The sequence below is a fragment of the Leopardus geoffroyi genome, chromosome C1 (genome assembly GCF_018350155.1).
Source record: "Leopardus geoffroyi isolate Oge1 chromosome C1, O.geoffroyi_Oge1_pat1.0, whole genome shotgun sequence".
Taxonomy (NCBI): Eukaryota; Metazoa; Chordata; class Mammalia; order Carnivora; family Felidae; genus Leopardus; species Leopardus geoffroyi.
In genome coordinates, this window is record NC_059328.1 from 215,635,001 (window position 1) to 215,643,785 (window position 8,785).

Genomic DNA, 8,785 nt, shown 5'->3' on the forward strand with positions numbered 1-8,785 from the left:
AAAAAAATAGCACTTTTGTTACCTTTGTTACCGACCATTCTATTTTTGCAAAAACAGAAATGTATTTAGTCGTATCAAAAAACCAGATGGTGGTGAATGTGTTTTTTGAGCATCATGAACTTAGTCTGGAATCTCAGTTGTCATCCCAACATATTATGATGTGACATCATATGTCACAATATTATGCAACATGTAATTATGCAACATGTAATTGTCAACTTGTACTTTTAAATCAGGAATTAAAGGGATCAGAGTCAGAGTTTTTTCATTAAATGATCAAACCAGGTCAACACTGTGAAAAAAAATTTGTACTTCGCTGTGATGGAAATATTTTAGGATCGTGTAGAGGTGGTGGTTGCATGATATGGTGAATGTACTAAATGCCACTGAATTGTTCACTTTAAAGTAGTTAATTCGCTTATGTAACCTCATATAAAAAAGTACTTGAAAAAGAAGATACATCACAGATCAGGAAAAATAAAGTCCTGATTTATAGCTGAAAAAAAAAAACCCCAAAACCAAACATTCCTTAGTAGGCAAATAACTTGGTTGGGTAATCCGTAACCACAATACAAGTGGCCACGAAAAGTTTGGAAGCATATTTGGCTTCAGAAATAATCCAAGAAATTCAAATTAATAAACAACGAGATTCAATTTTGCTTATGAAATCAGCAAGCATGTTTTATAGGTAACTCTTGGCTTACCTCTAAAACAGGGATAGTAAATTTCTTATTACGCTCTTGCTAATGTGCAGAGCCTTTTGAAAGCCAGAGCTTGGAGAACGGTCCATGCATAACGCTATGATTCGCAGTTTGGGAAAGTGTGATTATTCTCAGGGTAACCTGGGTGCTCCCACTCTTGCTTGTGTGGAACAGCAAGAGATCACTTCCTAGTGCCCATGTTACAGTGACTGACTACAGACTCCCTTGGGTCCTCTGCCCGGGGAGGGACTCAGCCACCTCAGCTCCCTGGTTTCTTGTCTGCCTGGTTGATGGTTTCCACTGGGAGACCTTCAGAGGCTGGACCTTGGGGCAGCCTCAGATGTCCTGAGGCTTATCCCAGCCCTACCCAGGGCCCCCTCTCCAGCCCCATACACCTTGTCACCTGCCCCCAGAGCAGTTCTTCTCAGGCCACATTCTCAAAGGTGCCTTTCCCTGTGCCCAGAGGGGCTCCAATCCAGGTCAGACGCTGGAACAGTCTCTCTGTTGTCCTTGCTTCTTAACTGATACCCATCCTTCCCATGGCTAACCTCTTTTCCTTAGGTTTCCAATATCCCCATTTTAGAAGAGAGTTTGATGTCACTATTAGAAGGGGCATTGAAGTATTTTTCTTAGAACAAAGGAATTCAGAGAAAAATTCTAGTCTCTTCCACTCGCAAAGCAGAGAACTGCTCAAAGCTTCAAGGACAGGTTTCCACTCTCCCTTTTGGGGCCACACAAACCCAGGGAGCTCAGGCTCCCGGACCAGCACATCCTCTCTGCACAGCCTGCTCCATGGGAGGGAATGAACCAAAGCCCAGCCCTAGCCTGAGCCAGGGTGGGAAAGGGGCAACTTTCCCTCCCCTCCTGGCTCCTGGGATCCCTCCTTCGCCCCCATTACATTAGTCAAGTAAGAGCTACAAGCCTTGCATTCAAGCCCAGCTGTGTGGCCAAGGCAGGTGGCTTCTCTCCAGGTGTTCATTTCTCCATCTGTGGAACGGGGACACTCTGGGGTTGGGGGCAGGTACGATGGTGTTTGCGGGAGAACTTTGAAAACCATACAACATATGCAGGACAGGCTGCTTTAGGCTGGAGTAACAGGATGGAGACCCCTCAGATAGGAGATAGTCCAATTCTCACACGAACGAGCAAACCGAAGCTTCCAGGCAAACCAAGTGCAGTGCCCGAGGTCACAGGCTGCAGTGAGAACCCACTCCCTTGTCACTCTCTCACCCTGAGACCACGCTGTTGGCCTGACTGTTTTTCCGGGGATACGAGACCTGGAGAGTAGCAGCCTCCTGAAGGGAGGAAAGGAGACTGAACAACGATTCAGCCGATCTCAGGTGCCTCGTCTTTGCCATGTGGCCTTGGACTTCAGCCTTCTCATCTTAGAATGGGGCTGAGAGCATGTGCCTCGCTCCTCACAGGGTTGTTTGAGGATCACATGGGCAGCGTGTGAAGGTGCTTTGTGGACTATCGGGGGAAGCTATGGTCCCTGTCCCTCTCTTCTCTGGACCTTAGCTCAATGCAGGCTGAGAATTTCTGTGAGGTGATGTAAACATTGCTTCCTCGCAGTACGCTTTGGGGAGCATTTTCTCAGAAAGCTAGCTCCCGATTCCTCAGGACCAATTCTTGCGTTCCCAGGTTTCCCCCTCTTGGGTTCTGGAATCATCTAGATGGTGGTTCTCAAACAGGGGCAATTTTTGTCCCCTGGGGGGCAATGTCTAAAGACATTTTTGGTGTCACAATTAGGGGATGACAGCGTCAGTAGATAGAGACCACGGATGCTATTAAAAACCCTATCTATGAAGCCAAGAAATACCCACCCACCCTCTCCCAACAAAGAATTTTCTTTCCCCAAAAGGCACTAGCGCTAACGTTGAGAAATACTGATTTAAATCAATTCCACGTGAATATCAGTAACTTCTACCCTGCAGGGCCCACTCTCTGAGCCATCTTGTCTCCCTTCAGGGGTCTCTACAAGTAATAGTCACTCGGGCTGCAGTGTCCACATTTTTTGGGCAGCTGAGGATTGAATTCTAGGCAAGTCAGGGGAAGAAAACCTCAAAATGCCAAGTCGTTCTTAATATGCACTTTTAGAAATACACAACTTATGCCAATGTCTACAGTGCGTTTCATGGTTTGTTTTCCTCTCAAAAAGGGTTTTGAAATGTGTTTATCTTTATGACTGATTAGACGTGCAGAGCATTTTGACAGTATTGTTTCTGTTAATAAGTGATTATCCAGAATAGATGAGTCAGTACTTTTTAAAAAAGTATTCAACATGAGTATCTGAAAAACTCGAACCTTGTTTGATTCCTAATTCATGTAATTCTAAGAGAATGAGATTAAGTGGGTTTAAAACAAAAGCAAACAACTTTACCGAGATATAATTCATAGAGCATACAATTCATTCATGGCAAGTTTATAATTCGGGGTTTTTTTTTAGCATATTTGTAGATTTGTGCAACTATGACCACAATCCATTTGGGAATATTTTCAATCACCCCTAAAAGAAACCCTGGCCCCATTAGTAGTCACTCTTCAGCCCCTGGCACTCTGTCTTTATGGATTTGCCTATTCTCATCACCTCATACAAATGGAATCACAGAATATGTGACTGGGGTTTTTTTTTTTTTTTTTCTTTTTTTAACAGAATGTTTTCAGGGTTCATCCATGGTGTAGCATTATTTTGATTGGTGAATAATATTTCCTTCTGTGGATATACCACACTTTGTGTATCTACCAATCAGTTGATGGACTTCTGGGTTTCTTTCTACTTTTTGGCCATTAAGAACGCTGCTTCTGTGAACATTCACGTACAAGTTTTGTGTGGACATATGTTTTCAATTCTCTCCAGTACATGCGTAGCAGTGGAATAACTGGGCTGTGCGGTAAGTCTATTTTTTATCTTTGAGGCACTGCCAGACTATCTTTCAAAGTGCCTGCTCCATTTGCTTTATTGTGGTAAAATACCCATAAGATAAATGTCACCATTTTAAGGGTTTTTGTTTGTTTGTTTGCTTGTTTTGGAGAGACAGAGACAGTGCAAGTGAAAGAGAGAATCCCAAGCAGCCTCTGCACCACCAGCACAGAGCCCAATGCGGGGCTTGAACTCACAAAACTGTGAGTTCACGACCCGAGCCTAAACCAAGAGTGGGAAGCTTAACTGACTCAGCCACCCAGGTGCCCCAAATTTCACCATTTTAAAGTGTGCGGTTTAGTGGTATTTAGTATCCCCCCAGTGTTATACGCTATCACTACTACCTAGTTCCAGAACATTTTTATCATACCCAAAAGACACTCACATACCTTTGTAAGTAGTCACTCTGCATTCTGCCTTCCCCGGCCCCCGGCAACCACCAATCTGCTTTCCATCTATAGATTTGCCTCTTCTGTATATTTTATAGAAATGAAACTGTATAAGGGCATCTAGGTGGCCCAATCTGTTTAGTGTCTGACTCTTGATTTTGGCTCAGGTTGTGATCTCGTGTTTGGGGGTTCGAGCCCTGTGTCTGGTTCTGCACTCTGTGGAGCCTGCTTGGGATTCTCTCTCTCCATCTCTCTCTGCCCCTCCCCTGCTCTCTCTCTCTCTCAAAATAAATAAATAAACTTAAAAAAAGAGAAAGAAATGAAATCGTACAAAAGTGGACTTTTATATCTGGCTTCTTTACTTAGCTTAATGTTTCAAGGTTCATCCATGTTGTTGCATCTATTGGTAATTCATTTCTTTTTTAAATATTTATTTTTTTGAGAGAGGGAAAGAGAGAGAGTGTGAGCGGGGGCGGGGGAGCCAGAGAGAGACGGAAAGAGAGAAGCATCCCAAGCAGGCTCTGTACTGTCAGCGCAGAGCTCAGCAGCACGGGGCATGATCCCACCAACTGTGAGATCATGACCTGAGCCGAGATCAAGAGTCAGATGCTCAACCAACTGAGCCACCCAGGCGCCCCATTATTTCATTTCTTTTTGTGGCTGAATAATTTTCCGTTGTGTGGATGGACCACTGTTTATTTATACATTTATCAGTTGATGGACATTTCTGTCATCAGTTGATGGGTTTCTACTCTTTGCTGTTGTGAATAGTGCTTCTATGAGCATCTGTGTACACATTTTTGTTTAACTGTTGTTTTTATCAGCAAAACTAAAAGGCAACTGATGGAATGGGAGAAGATATTTGCAAATGACATATCAGATAAAGGGTTACTATCCAAAATCTATAAAGAACTTATCAAACTCAACACCCAAAAAATGAATAACACAGTGAAGAAATGGGCAAAAGACATGAATAGACATTTCTCCAAAGAAGACATCCAGATGGCTAACAGGTGCATGAAAAGATGTTCAATGTCACTCATCATCAGGGAAATACAAATCCAAATCATGATGAGATACCACCTCACACCTGTCAGAATGTCTAAAATTAACATCTCAGGCAACACCAGATGTTGGTGAGGATGCAGAGAAAGACGAACCCTGTTGCACTGTTGGTGGGAATGCAAATTGGTACAGCCACTCTGGAAAACAGTATGGAGGTTCCTCAAAAAATTAAAAATAGAACTACCCTACGATCCAGGAACTGCCCTATTAGGTATTTATCCAAAGGACACAGATATGTTGTTTCAAAGGGGCACATGCACTCCAATGTTTATAGCAGTACTATCGACAATAGCCAAAGTATGGAAAGAGCCCAAATGCCCATCAACTGATGAATGGATAAAGATGTGGTACATATTCACAATGGAATATTACTTGGCAATCAAAAAAATGAAATTTTGCCATTTGCAACAACGTGGATAGAATTAGAATGTATTATGCGAGGTGGAATTGGTCCGTCAGAGAAAGATGAATATCATATGACTTCACTCATGTAGAATTTAAGATACAAAACAGATGAACATAAGGGAAGGGAAGCAAAAATAGTATAAAAACAAGGAGGGGGGGCAAAATATAAGAGACTCTTAAATACAGAGAACAAACTGAGGGTTGCTGGAGGGGTTTTGGGTGGGGGGTGATGGGCTAAATGGGCAAGGGGCATTAATGAGGGCACTTGTTGGGATGAACATTGGGTGCTATATGTAGGGGATGAATCACTGCATTCTACTCCTGAAATCATTATTGCACTGGATGCCAACTAACTTGGATGTAAATTAAAATAATAAGTAAAAAAACAGTTGTTTCTCATTTTTTGAGTATATACCCAGGCGTGGAATCGCTGGGTCAGATGGTAATTTTCTGTGTAACTTGTTGAGGAACTGCCAAACTGTTTTCTACAGTGGCTACACCATTTTATATTCCCACCAGCAATGTATGGATATTCCAGTTTCCCCACATCTTTGCCAACAGTTGTTATTTTGCATTTAAAAGTTTTTTTTTTTTTCAACGTTTATTTTTTTTTGGGACAGAGAGAGACAGAGCATGAACGGGGGAGGGGCAGAGAGAGAGGGAGACACAGAATCGGAAACAGGCTCCAGGCTCTGAGCCATCAGCCCAGAGCCTGACGCGGGGCTCGAACTCACGGACCGCGAGATCGTGACCTGGCTGAAGTCGGACGCTTAACCGACTGCGCCACCCAGGCGCCCCTAAAAGTTTTTTTATTACAGCTATCCTAGTGGTGGAGAATTGATACCTCATTTTTATTTGCAGTTCCTTGATGACTATTGATGTGGAGCATAGTTTCATATGCTTGTTGACCTTTGGACAATCTATTCAAATCCTTTGCAAATTAAAAAATTGGTTTTTGTTGTTGTTGTTTTTATTGAGTGTCAGAGGAAGCAATTGGGAGGATGTTCATGCTGGGTTACATCTGGGGGCTGAATCCAGGCTTCTCTGCTCCTCCATTGTCCCTGGAATGTATGCTCTGCCTACTGTTATCACAGTGGGAGCTGTTTCCGAGGATGTAGCCTTGAGAGAGGAAGATATTGTTGATGGTAGACCATGTGGATGGTATACATGACTGAACCCAGGTAAGGGCTCTCTTAAGATTTGGCAGGCAGGGGCGAAGATCACTTGACCTTGCAGCCACTCAAGACAAGCCTTGTGAGTAAGTTCCCTTGCTTATTAACCCCAACACCCATCAATCTAGAGTGGTCTGCCTCTGTCTTCGGTCTCTCCTTGCCCTCCATGTACAGTGACCAATTTGTGAGCCAACAATTGGTGAACCAGCCAGGAAACTGAAGAAACGGGCTTTGGGAAAGAGGTGTCACAGGAGAAATCCTGAGTTGGCCATCAGCCTTTCTGTGGGAGGTGGCATGTATGTCAGATGCTTATGGACCCCCAGATGAGTATGGGGACACATGAAAACACTGGCTGGTTTGGTGCACTCGTTGGAGCCACTGTGCAGAGCGCTCTGTGGCAGAGAAGAGAAACAAATGACTGCAGGATGGGTGGGCTGCTACTGTGGGAGGCTTGGTGGGCCTCCATAGCTTAACTAGAGGCTGAAGGTCTAGTTAGAAGGTTGGAAGAAGAGCTGAGGTTGGAGAAGGATGTGCAGTGCCCGCTGCTCTGCTGGCTTCGGGGCTGGCAGACAAGGCATGGGTTGGGCACTACGACAGAGACAGCAGGAAGAGATGACCTCTAGAACTTGGGTCCAAGCTCTGGAAGGGGGCAGAGACCCGATGGTGGGTAGTGGGTTGACTGAGGTGCTGGCCATCTTCTGCTATGTGGCTACAAATGGGATCTTAATCCCCTATTAACAGGGAGGAGCTAGCAATGTAATGGGTGAGGGCAGAAGTAGGAGAAGTGAGTGCTCAGAAGAGTGGGAAACTCTACCCTGGCTCCTGGCCACCCTTATGCCATCCCATCCCCCCTTTCCCCTTTAGTTTCTGCACGCTTCTGCTTGCTGCCTAACATTTTACAGGAGTTTATCATCATTTTCCGTGGGGCCACTGGTCTGATAGGAGCTACTCCTCTTACCAGAAGCCAGAAGTGCTTCTCAGTGAATTGAAAAATAGTTTTTGGTCATGTTAAAAATTCCCATCTGTAAATCTATAGCTTAATTTGGGACAAAACCAGGAGCATTTCAATGTTAAATCTAACCATCCAGCATAGTATATGTCTCCTTTATTTATTCTAGCCAGATTTATATCTTGGAGTTGCTAAAGAAAAAAATCCAATTGAGTACACTTGAAGATCCACTGGCTTTATTTAGGACTCATGAATCGGCAGCATCTCATGTAGCAAGCAGAGGGGAGCTCTGAGGCATTGTACAAAATGGATGGTTTTCAAAGGAAGGAGGGTGGGGCAAGGAAGTTATTAGCAAACGACCCCCATCCCTAAACAGAATAGCAGAAGATTGGAGAAGAGGAGTTGAGACAGAGCCTGAGTCGAGGCTGGGTCATGGTGTCCACTTGTTTCAAGGTGAGCATGCCCTGCACGAGGGTGCTCTCTGCCCCCACCAGGTCATCGCTAAGGGTCACCTTGCCCATTTATGCTGTAGATAACAGCAACTCTTATTTCGTGGAGTAAATATAGAATGCTCAACGAACACTTGTGTTGTCTTCAAGTCTCCAACGCAGGATCCTTCAAGATATTTCCATATTTGACAGCCACCTCAAGTCTTCCCTGACCATTACAAGAGACGTCCTGAGATGGAGAAAAAAAAAAAAGGACAAAACCAAAGAGCTAGTGTTGCACTCCCTGTTTAGAGAAAGCTGCCTTAGCAACGTTATAGATCTTTCTGGGTGTGCTCCATGTTACCCGTGCATGGGAGGAAAGAGCGTTAAGAGTTGTCAGTTAAGGGCACATCCACCAGAGAGGTTAGTTATGCTTGGAGACTGGGGCATTGGGGACTCCTCAGAGCTTGGTCACAGCCCTTTAGGACGCCATTAACAGAGAAATAGGAGGAGAGCCAATGAAGCGGGTATCCACAGTCTTGTTCTGAGAATTGGATAAAAAGCAAGAGAGTGAGTTAGAATGATCCTTGGAGACAGCAGCGAAGGCAGGTGAGTTTTCCCTAGGTACAGGGAATTGATCTCTCCCTGTGTGCAAGCAGAAGGGTGGGGCCAGTGGTGAAAGGGATAGATTTAGTTTGTAATGATTAACATAAGGAAGGCACGCTGCCAGGTACTTGCCCTTCTGAGTGACTCAAT